The sequence below is a fragment of the Ictidomys tridecemlineatus genome, chromosome 1 (assembly GCF_052094955.1).
Source record: "Ictidomys tridecemlineatus isolate mIctTri1 chromosome 1, mIctTri1.hap1, whole genome shotgun sequence".
Classification (NCBI taxonomy): Eukaryota; Metazoa; Chordata; class Mammalia; order Rodentia; family Sciuridae; genus Ictidomys; species Ictidomys tridecemlineatus.
The window spans coordinates 813,984-831,234 of NC_135477.1; the positions used below are offsets into that span (position 1 = coordinate 813,984).

Sequence of the window (17,251 nt, forward strand, 5' to 3'; positions counted from 1 at the left end):
GAGCTATGGCATGTGGAGGAGCTGGGGTGGCAGTGGCCAGAGTCCTGGGCACTCCACAGCAAGCAGTGCAGACAGGGACAGAAGATGAAATGACAGTAATGCTCGGGACGGAAAATAGATGGGACAGAGAATGGACCCACCTGCACAGGGGCCGGTGCCTGATGGAGCCCTGAATGGAATCAGTCACCAGGCTGGTTCCGACGCGTGTCTGCCATGCGAGGAGCTAAAGGACGTGAAGCTCTGCCTGATTCAGAAGCCAGGTCTCCATGGGTGGACAAAGGGCCCGTATGAACTCAGTGAAGAGGAAAATCAGTGGAGAGGGAGCATGTGGTGGGACAAGCTATTCCAGAAATCAAGGTCAAAGTTCAAGGACTGAAACCCTACTAGGTCCTCAGAAAGGAAATTTCGCTGCAAGATGTGTCAAAAAAGCCACCTGGGCCACACCCAGTCCCTCCTGCCTATGAGGCACACCTGTGCCAGCAGAGAAGCGCTGCCTGTCTTCCAGGCTCCAGGAATCACTGTCACACTGGTGGCAGGCTGACATCACTCCACGTCATATGCACAACACCAGTGTAGCGCCCCTGCTGCTTCCCTGACAGGCGGGGCACAGCGCCCAGGAGTATGCTGACGGGTCTCCTTGAACCTTGGAGTCCTGTCTCATGACACAGGGCCAGGGGCTCCCTGCAGTTCCCTGAGAAGATGCTCTGATGCGGCTGAAGTGGCAGGAGGAGAGCAAAGTACACATGCCTCCCAGTGACACTCTGCAGAAGAGCAGGGAACACAGCACTGGACCACCTGCTAGCCCTGTGCTGTCTTCTATGCCTCAGCCTCCACCCACCCCACCCAGCCCAGACCCTGGGGGGAAGGGTGAGTTCCCAGCATGTAGCCTAGCAGGAGGCCATGTGCTGGACACAGCTGTGCTTACAGAAGGCCACAGAGGTCAATAGGGCACAGGTGCCACCAACAGCACTGTGGCTACTGAGTTGTGCAGAGCCTCGGTGCCATGGCAATGGGCTCTCAGTCACACGGGAGAGAGCCGGATGACAAGCCCTGCTCGGACTCCCACACACATGCCTGTCTCGCTGTAGGAGCAGCGCCTGCATTCTTGCTCTCCCTGGTCACACTGGAATGGAATCTATCCACGGTTCAAGATAAAGCCATTATGGATGGTGACCAAGAATTTCATCACTCCCTATTGAGCGCAGAATCAATCACTTCAGTTTTTATGATGCAACCTCTGGAAAGTGACCAGTTTGAGGGTGAAGAATTTGATGGGCTCCAATTTTAGCCAAAGCATCCATCAGCTGCACTTGCTTCTGAGACAGAAATCCCCTCGTCTTTTCCATGTTTTCCATGTAGCAGTATCCGAAAAGCTCCAGGCCACAACTCTGTGTGCTGATCACAGCAAACCAAAGGCCTAAAGACAGGCAAAGGGGGCCACACGGAAGTGAGCCTCCGCCCTTCTGGTCTGAATAGGGCCAGTGGCCGGAGCCCGGGATTTCCCCTGGGATTTTAAAAGCCAGGCTCCAGGCACACTACAGCAGCTGCACCTGGAGGCCCCACCCAGCCAGTGCCTATCCCCCACTGCCCACCTGGTGGTCCCACTGGACCACAAGGGCCCGTGCACAGAAACGAGGTAACTGCAAACCTGGGTAACTGATGTTAATAAGAAGTAAGGAAAACTAACAAACACTTATAAAAGTTACACCCAAAAAATCTCCACACCAACTTATGTTCAATGTACTTAGTGAAAAGGTCAAAGCTCCGGAATTTGCTGGATAAATAAACGCTGCTGAGGCGGATGAATCACTGGAGAACCAGCGCATGGCAGCGAATGAATAACCTGCAAATGCGTCCCAAACCCCATTATTTCCCCTTCTCCAAGAGCCCAAGATTCATGTCCCCGCATGCCGCCAGTTCATTACGGAGAACCATCATCCCTCTTCCGGCGCGCGCCGGGCAGAGCGCGTGGCCCCTCGAGGACCCTTTAATGTTTAATTCCCCATCATCCGCTCCACTGAACAGCTTAATCTCTGCTTGTATGATCAATACTATATCAGTGTAAATTAAAATGACAATTTTAAAGTAATTAAGCCTGTTAATGCTCGATTCAAATGTCATTATTTGCACAGGGGATTGAGGAGAAATCACACGGTGTCGGGGTGACAGGAAGACGTCTGCGCTCCCCAGCCCTGCTGCGCGGTGCCACTGGAGGCTTTAGCAAAGCGGATTAACTTCTGCCTTGCCCTGCCAGGGTGCCTATCCAATTTCTAAAGAGGATAACGCAATTTGATGAATTTAATTCTGGCTACAAACTCAATTATTGTGATAATAGATGAAAACTGGGAGGAGACTCTAACGAGACCCAAGTTTTTACAAATACACTTACCTCCACGATGGGACACAACACTAATGGCTTGATTTAATTTGCTCTCTCTCTCTTCTGAAAACCCTTTAAATAATTATGATGGCTGGAAGGACAGCCAACATTTATTAAACAGTCTCGCTCTAGCCCAAAAGAGGCTGTGGGTTGGACAATGCCTGTCACAAGAGAGGAGCTGCTGTCCTGGGCACATACAGCAGCATTTGACAGACAAGCTCAGCATGTCCTTACATTACTGCACTCAGATACACAAAACAGACAGAGCCTGCCCTGCCCAGCACTGGCCCCGCCTAGAAACAGCAGTAAGACATCTTTCTTCTGGGCAGCAGTTGGGGCGGGGAGGGGTTAAAATACAAAGAAAATTAAGGGGGAAAAAAATCAGCTTCTCCCTTCGGTGACTGCCAGAACACTGAGTGCACAGCATGGGTCATGAGCACTTCCTCTCTCTGAGGAGTAGTGGGCCTGTGCAGCACACACTGGGCCCACCACAGGGACAGCCACAATCGCCGGCTTCATCCATTACACCAGCAATAAAAATTGACAACCAAACATTAATTTCAAGATGAAGAGCAAGGTGTAACAATTTCCGTTTGAAAGATGTTTAAGCCCAGTGGCCCATCTCCTAGGGCTTCCTAGACAATCCCAGGCACTGACCACTCCAGAGGGAAGGATGCCTACCTCTGCATCGCACTCGCAGACCCATCTGCCAGGCAATGAGATAGCTGGTTGGCTGTTCTCTAACCAATTAGTCGTCCAAATTTCAGATTTTCTGCAGCAAAGGGAAGTTTCTAGTAGGCATTTTTTCCCTATGTCCCCTACAGAGCTGATAGGACCTCTTGTCCCCCATCACTATGCATAAATTCTCCCCCAGCTGGCAGAAACTAGACTGAGAACAGGTGGAAATGTGGAATGTATCCAAACGCAAGTCCCCTTCTGGAAGGCCAACGTAAACACCCCTAGGTATGAGCCTGCAGACGAGCCGCCAGAGAGCAAGTGAAGACCTAGGGCAACAGCCGTGGCCTGTCATCCAGCTGCAGCCACAGGAGGTTGAGGCGGCAGGACCACCCTGCCGAGGCAGGGAGTGCAGCTCAGAGGTAGGGGTTGTCCAGCCTCAGTGAGGTGAGGCCCTGGGACCCACCGGGATCTGGGAGAAAGCAGGAGTACAGGCCAGGCACTCATCTGACTGAAGATAAATGTGATGCGGGAAGATGGTGGTCATGTCACCCTTTCTTACAGCCAAGAAGAATCACAGTGAGAGAAAATCCCAAAACCTGACCCAGCACCTTCCCTGCAAGAATGAGAAACCAGGCCTCCTTCTAAAAGGACAGACACACAATTGAGGGGAAACATGGAACATGTTCACCTGCGGGCAGGTATTTCTACAACTTTAAGGGTGGCCCTACATGTTGGTAGCAGTGGACTATGGTGAGATGAGACACTGGGCACCATGACATCTGGCCCAAGCTCTGGTGAGGTAAGGCAGTGGGCACCCTGATGTCTGGACCTGACCACTCCATCCCTTCCTGCAGCAGACATGTGGAGCCTCCACATGAGACCCCACTGAAGAGGGAAACTCTGATGGCCACAAGCTATTCCCTCTGGGGTGGGTGCTTTCATCCCCTTCATACAAAGATGATTTTGAGATTGCAAATTAGGAGGCAGCAAGTCTAAAGGGTATAAATCCCAAAATGCTCATAATGACCATACTGCCCAGTAAGAATCCATTCACCCTGCCCCATGCCCTTGGGGGCAGAGGACCAGTCACAGGGGACAGAATGCCCACTACCCCAGATGTCTACACACGTGGGCACTGGATGGAACTGAAAGGCCAACCAGAGGCTGCAGGGTACATCTGACAGGTCCACCCACCACCCCGGCTCAAGTGCCCACAGTTGTGCTGAGCCAGCCACACACCAGCTGCACAGACAACATCCTGACCATGTCCCTGAGCAGGCAGACATCTCTGCATGGACAGACACACCTCCCCCTTGGGCTGGGGCTGTGGACAGTTTCAGAGGAGTTGGCCAGCGTGCCTTATGGTGTCCTGCCAGATGGTGCGGGAGGCTGTAGGGCTCTAGCAATGGTACAGGAACGGAACCTCTGGTGCAACACACACCTGTGCATGTGCTGATCCTGTGACCTGAACCATCACAGTAAATGCAAGGAGGACTTGCAAGGAAGGACATGAGAACAGGGGACAGAGGGGCAGCCGTGAGACCTCCTCCAGCAAACCATTCAAGGCACTCTCCAGGCACGTGCACAGTGACCAGTGGGCTCCTTGGCACTGCCCATTTCTGAAGGTCACCCTCCCTCTGTGAATCAGGTTCCGGGGAGGTGGGATGGCAAGCCTGCCTGGGCCAGGGAAGCACAGAAACCACCCTCAGGGTGGAGCAGGGCCAAGGGCTCGTCCACCTCCCAGGGAAATGCCAGCTAGGTGAGCAGGGTGCAGCTCACAGGGGGCTCTGGAAGTGAAATGTCACTTGAAGCCAGACGAATAGGACAAGCAGCAAACACAAGCCGCCCAGGACGAGCAGCAACGGGGCAAGCTGCCCAGGACTACTTTTTATGTTCACTGCTTCAGTGATTTTCTGTCAAAAACGCTAACAAGCATGGACCCCTTAAGAGCTCTACAGTCTTTCGGTTTGTTCACCAGTACATTTCCTGGAGCAAATCTGTTTCCCAGGCTTGTGTGACGCGGCCTCCATCATGCCTGTCTGCTACCTGACGGATCGGCCACCACCTCATGCCTGGTTCAAGCCTGTTACAAATTTCCCACCAGGGAGCATGGGACAAGGGGTGGAAGGGAGCCCTGGAGGGGAGGTGGCTTGAATGTACTAGGTGGGGACGTCCACACCCACACTGCCCTCCAGCCCACAGCCAGGCTCACATCTAATGGACACGGCTACCTCGTGCCAGCAGCAAGGGGCCCGTGGGAAAGGGAAGGCCAAGACCAAGCGCCACCACAATCAGAAAAGCCCCAAGGTGGGCTGGGCACCATGGACAAGCACCAACTCCTGTTCACCAGCGCAGGGTGTGCGAAGGGGCAGTAGCCCAGAGGGCGGGGCTAGGGGGCAGGTGTGATGATTGCTCAAAGTACGCAATGCAGGCACAGGGCTGCTGCTGGGGTCAGCAGAGCCGTGCTCCTTGCTACGCTCAGAGAGGACTGCCCCTGGCCACCTCAGACCCCACCTCACAGCAGAACCTCTGCAACTGGACGAAGGCGGGGATGTGAAGCCTGAAGCTGGTCACAACCCACATGCTTTCTGTGACAGATTCCAGATTTGGAGAAAGGTTTTCCCACAAAGGTCCTGGACTCATTGTTGGGTAGCGACAGCACATAGCAGGGATGGTTCCTGGTACCAGAGAATCAGCTACTGGCTTGACGGGCAGCTCCAGCCTCACCACAGTAGCTCCTCCAGCTGGTGCTCCGTGCTCTGGCTCTGCCCTCCTGCCTGCACAATGCTCACCCCCAGGATGTCAGCTACGGCACTCAGTGGAGAATGTGTGCGACATGACAGGAGCCCAGCCCAGTTCTGCAGGTGTGTTTCCAGGGCCTAAGAGCCCAGCACCACAGAGCACTATCACCAGCCTCTGCCCAGAAGCAGACAGCTGTTATTTGGGGTCCCTCACCAGGTGACCCCCAGAACTGAGCCTGACAGCAGCTCTCAGCCTTTCTAGTTCCGGATTCTTGCAAGAATGCAACCCGAGCACCTCCTCATTCTGATGGGACTCCAATGTCCTCAGCACAGTCCTCAACGGAGCCCTGAGGACGTAGCTTCCAGGGTAACACAGCAAATCAGGGACTGCAGACTCCCCTGCCTGGACTTGCTCCTCCCCTTCTGTCAGAGCTGCCCTGCCAGGAGGCCTGGATGCTGGATTCTCACACAGCACCCTGCTCAGCCACCAGAAACGTGGGTCTCAAGGGAGGGCTCTGCATTTCTGGGGATGAACAGACAAACTGCAACTCCCCTCCACACTTGGGAGCAGGGCCAAGCCCACTGCTGAGCCAGCTGAGGCTCCTGAGGAGAAAGCCAACACCTAGCGTCCCCAGTCTACGCTGTGAGGAGTGTGGCATCTGGAACACCCAGTCACTGGACAAATCTCAGGGCCCAGGAGGGTGTGCCCTCTCTCTGAGCTTACTTGCTCACCCAAAGTGCTGCTGGAGGCAGGAAGGCACCAGTGGCAGAGATGGGCACCACAGCCCTAGCACAGAGCAGCTGCTCGTTGCGGACATCTGCACTCAGAGGGGAGCTGTGCTGGCAGTGACCTTCTCAGCCTAGGACAGCAGCAGGCACCCAGGATGGTTTGGGCCCCTGCTGCCTCCTACCCAAAACCAGGCACAGGGGACATCCTATAGGCCCAGTGTCACACCTGGGGGATAGAGGGATACAGGCAATGCAAGAGTGACATGGAGGGTGTGAGCAAAGGATGCACACCACTGCTGCGTAGGCCACCGTTGTCACTGCCACTCCTACCTGTTCAAGTCCTGCTCCCCAAGTCTAGTCAGAGAAAACTGGTTTCTCTCTGGAGACCTCATGCCCCTCCCAGACAGGCATCACAGCTGGGTAGGGCCACCTCACCCTTGTGCAAAACCCTCACCTCTGTCCAGGAGCCCGAGCCCCAGCCCCAGCCAGGGGCCCTCCTACAAGCATGACCCCCAGTCTGGCTGCCCTGTCCCGCCTCAGTCAGTGAACATCCCAGCCTCTCAAGCCTCGCTGCCATGGATTCAGATGGGAGTGACCACGGAGAGGCTTACTGTTCCCCAGGCCTCAGTGCTTTATGCCCAGAGGCCACACGACCATCCTGAGACGTCTGTCTTGAAGGACATGGAGTGTGCTGCAAGGTGTGAAGGGAGTCTGCCCTGCCACCACGCCTCTTCCCCCCCTGTCCCCACAAGGGGACCACATGCAGAGACATGGCAGCTCAACAGCACTTCCACACACACAGGCACAAAGTGGAGCTGGCCAGATGCCAACAGGTAGGTACACATTTTGATGGCCAGCATCAAAAGCACAACGCATGGGGTGCATCCTGCATAGTGGCTGGTGCTGGGCATGCAGAGCCAAAGACCAGCCTTACCCTCCTCCCTCTGCAGTCTGCTTCGTCCCACACTCAGCTGAGCAATCTGCCACCTGGCCACTTCCCTTTCTGGACATCAGTGAACAGGAACCCTGCCTTTAAGTGTTGGCAGAACAAGCCACACTTTCATGTCTCCTCAGGAGACTGTCTAACCCCCTAGGAAAAATCACGGAGAAGCCAGGCCATTGCAATGTTTCTGCTGTAATTCCTGAGCAGCCCTGGCCCGTGTGTGGCATTCTCCTGGCCAGCCACAACGGGCCACACAGAGCCACATGGTCAGCTATGCCCCTTGGCTGCCTCTTAAAAGGAAAACTTCCCAAAAGACACAATACTCATTCTGTCCCCAAGCTCACAGAACTAGCACTCATGCCCCACAGCCTGTCCAGCCACAGGGTGCTGGCAGACATGGGGGACCCCCGTAGGCACCACCCCTCCCAGGGATGCTGAACTCAGCCTCTGCTAAGCAGATGCCCAGGGCCCCAGTAGGCTGGCTCTAGGCCCAGGATGTGGTCAGGGAACCCCCCAGTCGCATCTCCTTGGGATGCACAGGGCCTGCGACAAAATTAACCTCATGGCAATTGTTTTCCCTGTTTGATAGCTCAATGTCAGCTCATCTGTTAGTGGGAAATAAAAGAGTCAAGCCTAAATGTATAAAAAATTATGATGGAAGTCCTGAATAAAGTGGGACTGCAGGCTCATTGAGCTGAAAATCAATCAATCAATGAGGGAGTGGATCAGGAGTGCCTCATAAGCCCCAAAGAAATGATCTGCCCAAATGCTGGGATCCAACAGCAGAGGACCAAGTTTCAACACTTTTAGGAAGTAAATAATGAAAAATCAATTCAGAGGAAAAACAGATCAAGAACCCTGACTCTGACGAGCCGACACATTTACTGCTGAATACCATTTCTCGGCTGACCGAAAACTTAGGAAGGTGTTTATTTACTTTCAACACCTTCCAGAGATCAATATTTTTAATTTGGATCCGAGTTATTATTTTTCACATCACAGCAGCGGGGAGAGGCGTAAAGTGGCTCATATTTTAGTGCTAAAAAGATCGATACGACAGTTTCACCTTCACTGCAGCCCGGCCGCTGCCCGGCCGCACATCATCGCGTCCCACGGGGCTGCAGGTGCCGAGGCAGGAGAGCAGGTCATCACCCGCCAGCAGCACAGACAGCTGTGATTTAGCTGAGCACCGAGCGCCCGGTGCCCTCAGAAAACCAATCTTGCACCTCTCACTTCATCAGGCCTGTCTCAGGTGAGGAGATGGCGAGGGGCCAGGGCAGGGAGGGCCCCTGCCCACAGCAGATCAGGCCCCACACAAATGCATCTGCCTTCCCCATCCTCAGATCAAACACCAGCAGCAAACTCATTAATCCCTGAATTTCCCTCAAGTCTTGTCAGGACAAGAGGGGAGAGGGCTGTATACATGGGGCAGGGGACTGGGTCCATGGGAAGGGGTCTCCCAGGCATAAGCAGCCTCAACCCCGGCCCCACCCTCAACAATAGGGCCTCTGGCTGAGGCTGGCAGCCTGGCAAAAGCCTTCTAAGGAGGTCCTAGGACCCAGATGCTGTGAACCACGATGCACCATGGAAAAGGTGCCTCTAACACCCCACATCAGCCTTCGGCAGCTCCCAGCCAGAGAAAGCAGGCCCTGCTGTGCAGACGCAGGTCAGAGCCCCTCTGGGAAACCCAGAGGATGCTCAGGCAAGAGCACAGCCAGGTGTGCAAGTCTCTGGAGCTCATTCACCCTCCAGTGAGGACCTTCCTCTCAGCAGTGCAATGAGCAACACAGAAAGTGAAGGGGAAAGGAACCAGCCCACCTGCTGAGCAGCCAGCCACTCCTGGGAGTCCAGACCACAGGATCCACAGGGATGTGGGCTTCTAGCCGGGAGCCCTGAGGGCGCAGGAGGCAGGCTCACTGAGCAGTGGATAACTGAGGGTGGGCCTTAGAGGCACTCCACACTAGGCCCCACCGCTGGGCCTCCTCCACAGGAGAGCAGACCCATGCCACCCCACACTGTGCCTTAGCTTACCCCATCCCAGAAACAGCCTCAGGCTGCCCAGCCACCCGCACAGCCCCACACTGGCTACGTGACGGAGACAGCCAGGGGAGCAAATGGCCAAGCATCCAGATCAAGGACATGCTACCACAGCAAGACTGCACACACCGCCTGCCCCCTGCAACTCTGGCAGAAACAAGGGTCTGCAGCTGTGGGGGTCCAGGAGTAAGCCACAGTGCTGGGTCCACCCAAGGTTCCCCTGCCATGCTGGGGTTTGGGGCCACAGAGTGAGTGTCCTGACAACCAGCCCCACATCAGCCTCCCTGTTGTGATTTATCCACAGGGAAAGCACAGCACACCAACACACCAAGCATCTGCCTGTCTAAAAGCATGGTACCTAACGAGGCACTAGCTCCTCCTTATGCCCCGGGCTGGTGTGGCCACACAGAGGCCAGCACCCTGTATACCTCTTCCTGTCCTGGCTCCAGCTGGAACTCTGTGCAGCAGCCACCTCCTGGAGCCTAGAGTCCCAGATCAGGCCCTCTCAGCACTTGTCTGCAGCTACTCTAAGTACCAGTGCACATCCTTTTGCTCCAACCCAGAGCCATCATTAAGCCATGCTCTCCCCAACTTCCTCTAGGAGGGTGAAGAGAGCCCACGTGGAGAGGGTAGCTTCTCCTCCCTGCCCTGGCCCCACGGCCATCTTCACTCCAGAGACCAGAGCTTTCAGACAGTCGGCACCAGCACTCAGGTCCAGGCTGACACCCCTCACGGGGGAGAATGGCAGCAGTGCAGGAGACACACCATCTTTCTGCTCCCAGTGGAAATGCTGCTCAGCCACTCAAGACGAGCTGCTCAGATTCGCCAGGCAGCCCAGAGGCCAGGAGCCCTGGCCCAGACCCCACACTCAGGTGCCAGCACCTTGGACTCCAAGTCACCAGGGAGGACTCGGAGGCCCTCAGGGCCCTTCCTCAGTCCTGAGCCACACCTGAAGTCTCTGGCTTCCAGCAAAGCAGTGAGGGGACCTGGCGCTGTGGGGCTTTCCTTCTGCAGCAAGAGGAGACAGCAGAGCAAGTGCAGGAGACAGGTCTGCAGCCTCCTCCTCCAGAGTGGCACAGAAAGGCAGCGCTGCACGTCCCCCGATGGACGGGCAGGCTTATCAGAGGCGAGCACTGCGTTCTCCATGTTGCTCCGTGTGGCCCAGCAGGTCAGACACTGGACTCCTTACAGCTGGAGCGCTGGACCGACAGATGCTGGGATGGCCTTGCAAAGCTTCACTCAGAGGCCCACCTGGCGTCCAGGCCTGCACAGCATGCTGGGCTGCGAGAAGCTCAACCAAGAAACACACGGAGCCGAGGCCTCCCCAGGAACTTCCTCCCAAGTCCATCTCCAGTGGGGCAGGTGGCAGGTGGCAGCTGTGTTCCGGGGCAGGGACAACAGGCTAGCTAAAGTGAGGCCTGAAAAAGGCAGCTCAGGGACAGACAGCAGGATCTCCCCCTCTGGGCCCCTCTTTGGCACAAGCCCATATAAGCAGAGTTCGGGTTCTGGCCTGGACACCTTCTCTGGAGCCCTCCTCCAGGGACCAGGCCCATCTTACCAGGCAGGGTCAGGAAGCAAGCCCAGTCAATGGCTCCTGTTCACAGGCTGCCCAAAGTCCCCTCTGTGCTGCAGGGGAGCACATCTGAGGAAAAGCCCAACCTCACCTAAGGACCCAACTCCGTAACAAAGATTTCTCTTAACTCTTTGCCTGCCACTTTCTGACAAAGTAGCTTCATGCCACATGCCAAGCTGCTCAAACACATGGATTCCATGCGTTATACAGATTCCATCTCCAGAGTGGACGCTTCACATAGGGCTGTTCCATCTGACACCCATGATGGGCCACTGGACCAAGAAGCAGAGATCCCTGCCTTCATGGAGCTGATTCAACTGCAGCAAGGAGACAGGCCCTGAGTAAGGAGAACTTGTTTGAAGAATCATGCTCACACTGGGTAGCGAGACCCCTCAAAAAGGAGAGAGTGGGACAGAACTTCCAGAAGGAGAAGGCAGCAGGACAGAACCCTCCAGGAAGGGGGAAAGAGCAGACAGGGCCAGTGCAAAGGCCCTGGGACAGAAGGAATGGGTATTGGGAAGGCAGAAGAACCAGGAGGTTGGCAGCCACATCCTTGACCCACAGAAGACAAGTCAGCCACAGGCAGCACCCCTCTTTCCTTTGCCTCTGATTCTAGATGCCCACAGGAATAGGGTCACTATGAGGTAGCATTGTGCAGGAAGGTCACTGTGGCTCCTCATCAGATATTCTCAGGTCCAAAAACACAGTCCTGGTCCCCAGTGGTGCTGGGATGAATGTGGAGAGGAACTGAGCAGGTGGCAGCTGATGCCTGGCCAGGGAGATGGCATGGCGTAGCCTGCTTGCGGGCCAGAGGCTTCTCCCCAGGGGGAGCAGCACTCTCTCGCACCACAAAGCTGAGCCCAAGCCCCTCTTCTGCAGGCAGAGCCAGCTCACTCCCAAGGGTTGACTTGGGAGCATCTTGTATCTTTGAGGCTAACACAAAACCACGACTAGGACATGAGGCCACTGAAGCCGTCAGGACACCATGTATGCCCAGTAGCCTGGTCAGCCCTGTCTGCAGTCCCTTAGATGCCACAGACCCAGCTGCCACCAGGGACCCGGGGATGTTCGGCTCAGGTTCCTCCTCGGTGAGAGCTGTGCCCCCATTCTTCTTGGGGCCTGAGGTGTGGGCTGGCGGGGCAGGTGCCTTGGAGGGACACTTCCGGCCCTGCCCAGGCAGTCCCCTTCCCCCTGGGATCCTTCTTGGCTGGTGTGTGGTTTCTGGTACATCACACACCCCTGTACCCCCCACATCACCACCTCTGCACCTTAGATGAACCTGCCTTACCCGTCTTTCCTCTCCAAATTTCTGGGAGCCCCATGCTTGGCCCCAAGCAGCCAGACCCAGGGGACTGCACCAGTCCATGGCACTGAACACCAACAGCCTCCACTCCCGTCTGGGGCTGTGTCCCCTGCACTCACCCCGCGCATGCCCTGCCTCCTCCACCCTCCACCTGGGCACTAAGGTACCCACATGGAGTCCACCAACCCTAGCTGCTCCTGCCTCAAGTGCTGCTCTGCCCCAGGGAACCCCTCTTGACCCCTGACTCTGAACACCTGCATGTGCTGGCACAGCCCAGGCACCAGAGCCAAGCAGGGAGAGCGCAGCTGCTGCTCTCGGGAGTGTGATTCCAGGGAGAAGACAGACAACAAGCAGAACCACATTAGGCACAGGGTGGGCCCTGCCAGGGGGAAAGGTCAGGGACACTTCCGGTTCACAGCACGGGCATTCCTGCCTCCTGTACAGCTTGCCTGTGACACCAACACCCTGGCCGGCATCCCTGGCCCAGATAATGGAGATTTTCAAACACGTTCCCAGGAGCAGGATGAGGACCTGGTCTTCCAGTGCTAAGGCCTGAATGTGCCAGACGAGCAGCACCTCTGGAAAAAAACAGACTTCGACACTAACTTTCCATAGAAAGCACAGGCAGGCAAGGCAGTAGCTGTGACAGAGGTTGGGGAGAGGGATGCCACCAAGGGAGCCCAGAGAGGGAGGTGTGCTTGTCTTTATGTCTCTGCGTAGACCCAATGAGCCTCCTGCTTATGCCAACAGTCACATAGGAGGGTTCTTGCAAATACTCGAAATTCAGTGTCACCATTAAAGTACACCCATCCCCTTAAAAGCATCTCCTTCAGGGAGCACTAGGGCTGCAGGTGCTGTGCTGGCGCCACCTCCTGGCCGTAAAGGTCATTCGCAAGTCCCCTGCCTCTCCCAAAGCTCCCAGGCATCCCCACTAGAGGAGCAGCAGACCCCACCACCACCAGTCCACCCCCACAGTCAGCCTGCACAGCAGGTGCAGCCAGTTCAGGAGCTTTCTGGGAACAGGCCACTATAGTCTGATCCCTATTAATGCCCATGACAGCATTTATGTACAAGATAAATTCATTTCAATTTCCTTCTACAATTAATGGCCTATTATTTGAACCAGACTCAGCTGAAAATACTGCTCTGATACCATCAATCTTGTAAAGATTGAATGTCCCTCGGTCTGAAGCCAGAGGGCACCAGGCTGGGTAGGAGGGCTGCCTGGCTGGCCAATGCCACCCAGTTCTGCTGAGGAAATCAGGTGCTCTCCATCAAGACACCTAGAGGCTCACTCAAGGTCATGACATGCTGAGGGGGCATAAAATGGGGGTGCTCAGGACCCCAGTCTCGGTTACAACCAGGGACAACAGTGTCATACTTTGGGGCCAACCCATGATGGCTGCAGGCAGCTGGAGCAGCCGGACCACCACCAAACCTTGGTGGGTGGTTGTTGCCCACAGCTACCCACCAACAACAAAGGTAGCCCACACAGGACCATGCTGCAGGCCAGAGGATGGTGCCCCCAGGAGGGACACCAGGTTGCAGGCACCACTAAGCCAGGCACAGCAGCAGACACACTGCACACCATGCCCCGCCTCCTACCAAACAGCTCTAGGACTTGCTTCTGTTCCCTGGCCCACTTTTTTATTTTTTCTGTATTTATTTATTTATTTTTTGGTACAGGGGAATTGAACTCAGGGACACTCAAACACCAAGCCACATCCCTTTATTTTATTTAGAGACGGTCTCACTGAGTTGCTCAGGGCCTTGCAAAGTTGCTGAAGCTGGCTTTGAACTCAGGATCCTCCTGCCTCAGCCCCCTGAGCCAATGGGATTATAGGTATGTACCATCACACCCTGCCTCCCTGGTCCTCTTCTCTTAAATTTTATTTTTATTAATTTTTTTATATATGACAGTGAAAATGTTCATCATCTCTAAGAATTAGAGAAACGCAAATCAAAACTAAGATTTCGCCTCACTCCTGTCAGAATGGAAGCTATTAAGAATATAGACAACAATAAGTGTTGGTGAGGATGTGGGGGAAAAGACACACTCATTCGTTGCTGGTGGGACTGAAAATTGGTACAGCCAATCTGGAAAGCAGTATGAAGATTCCTTGGAAAACCAGGAATGGAACCACCATTTAACCCACCTATCCCTCTCCTTAAAGGACTTAAAAACAGCATACTACAGGGACACAGCCACATCAGTGTTTATAGCAGCACAATTCCCTAGTCCACTTCTCTGGGCAATCTTGAAAATGGCCTCAGGCAGCTTTTCCAGCTGCCCTGAGCCCTAGCCCTGGCTGCTGGCATTTCAGAAACCTTGACTTTGAGAATACATCCTCTGCAGGCTAGGAGTAGTGCAGTCCAAGGTTGTGTGAGGTGCCCTTGGAGGTAAGTTCCTGACCAGGAGTGGATAGGCTCCTGCCTGGCGCTTCCCGTCTGAGCAACAGGGTGACACCCCCTCTGCTGGGTACCCAGCTTAACCACTGCACATCCGCAATGCAGACTGTTTGGCAAGTCAACACATTCTGAAGGTTTTTTAGTTTGTTTTTTGTATAATTCAAAATATTTTCTCATTTTCTTTGTGGCATTTCTCTGAATCATGGGATTCAACTTGGTTGACTTCTAAATATTTGACAATTTCTCAGAAAGCTTTTTAGTTAACGTCTAATTTTATCCCTCAACATCCAATAACAATGTCGCATAATTCCAGTCTCCTGGAGGTGTCTGTTTACGGCCCAGACTCCCACATGTGCTGGTGAAGGGTCTGTGGTCAGTGCCAAAGCCAGGGAAGACCTTGGAAAGAAGGCAGCCAAGAGCCCTAGAACTCATCCAGACCTGGGAATGTCCTCTTCAGAGGGTCAGGACCAGAACACCCCAAGCACAGGCCTCTGGGGACCTGTCCAGAAAAAGCCCGAGCCAGCCTTGAGGACAGACAGGCATGTGCAGCCCTCAGAGGTCCACAGGGCTACTAAAACTCCCCTCAGCTTCCTGCTGAAAGGCCTGTGAGGACAGTGAGCCTCACACTGGGCCCTTAAGCCCACTCACACTGCCTCATGGTCTCAGGGCCACAGATGCTGGGCAGACGTCTCTCCTTGCTCTGCCTCTTGGTATATGGCATCTCTGGTGGCTCCACCAACACTGCAGAGCAGGCTGCTGGACAGGCCTTTGTCCACCTGCACATAAGCTAACAGGGCAGGCATATTCAGATCCCTGCCGGGCAGGCCTGCCCACTTCTCACCAAGTTCTGCTGTTTCCTTGTCTGTGAAAGTCAGGAGACTGGGCGCTCAGGACTGCTCTGGGCTTGTGCAGAAGACCTCTCTGCCATCAGGAGGCAGCCCTCTTTGCTCTGGCCACAGCCCCGGTTCTAAAGGTCACTTCCACAGCAGCACAGCAACCCTTGCTCTCTCCTGGCCGTGCTAGCATGGCTCCTCTCCTCACCCGTTACTTGAAAACCCCTGTGTCTTTACAGTTAAAGGAGGCTGGGAAGAGCAGAGGGACTTTCCTGCAGCAATGCCAACAGTGAAGTAAGCCACAGTGCAGGGCAGGAAGGAGGCAGTCGAGAGGCTCTGAGGACAGGCAGCCACGAAGAGCTCCCTGCAGGACCTGTGCTCAGCACCGTGCGTCGCGTGTCGCCTTCATGCTCACTCTGCCTGGAGCTGGTATGATACCTGGATCTGAGGGCCTGCTGTGGGAAACCTGGGCTCTTATTCCTTCACGCATCCCCTCTGTCCATCCCCTCTGTACCCGTCAGGGCCCCAGTGACACAGGGGTCAGGCTTGTGACATCCTCTCTCAGCCACGCTGCCCAGCCACTGGAAGACATTTTTAGCTGTGCTCCACTCACAGTAGCACTGCTTCCTACAGGGCCATTTTCCCTTCTCTCTGCCATGTCCAATTGATGGATATTCTACCAGTGTGTTTTTCTCTGAGATTCTGTCTTTTCATTTGCAGAAGTCCCATTTAGGAAGAAGGAAGTTAGATCCTGGCAGAGGAAAGCAAAGGGCTGAGGAAGGCCAGCTTCTACGAAGGGGTGGATGAGTCCAGAGCTGGGAGGTGGCAGCCACAGAGAGGAGGGCCACTGGGAAGCAGTGAGGCTGTGTCCTGAGCCCCCATGGACACAGGTACTGGTCAGAGCTGGAGGTACGCTGCCCTAAATGTGGGTGGAGGGGCATGGAGAAGGGTCTGGGGGTGCTGCAGGGATTCTGGAATCTGCCAGGAATCTGCAGCTCTGTGACTGTCTCCGTGACCAGAGGGCACCACTCACCCAGCACTAAATGCCCCAGATCCAGAGACAAACCTTGACAGAAAACTCTCTCACCAAGGGTTCCATCTCTGCTCTGCCCATGTCAGGTTCTAGGAGCAGAGAAAGGCTGAAGAACAAGGACCACTTTTCCACCAGGACTCCACCTTGTGGAAAAGTCAGAGAAGCAAGTAGCTGTAAATGTGATGGTGTGACAGAGGGTGCTGTGAAGGACAAGGGACAGACCTAGCCCAACCCAAGGAGCCTGAAGCTTCTGAGGAAGAGCCTGAGATGCTGATGGGTGTAGATGAGGTGTCCCCAGAAGTTTATGTGTGCGATAGTGCAAGGATGTTCAGAGGTGAAGTGTCTGGGCCATGAGAGCCTGAACCTGATCAGTACATTGATCCCCTGACAGGGTCACCTGGGTGGTGACTGCTGGATGGTGGGGTGTGGTGGAGGGGGTAGCCACGGGGCTGCCTTCGGGGTGTACATTTGGTGAGCTGAACTTAATATCTCTCTGCTTCCGGATGTCCTGTTCCCAGCTGCTTTCCTTGACCACAGGCTTCCACCATGATGTTCTGCTTCTTCCCAGGCCCAAAGGAATGGAGCTGGCTGT

General features: G+C 54.9%; 1 protein-coding gene across 4 annotated transcripts in view; it reads right to left on the minus strand.

Moving 5' to 3' along the window:
• Inpp5a (inositol polyphosphate-5-phosphatase A) overlaps positions 1-17,251 on the minus strand; it is a 174,248-nt gene that overhangs the window by 82,931 nt on the left and 74,066 nt on the right. The gene's annotated exons all lie outside the window — the stretch shown is intronic.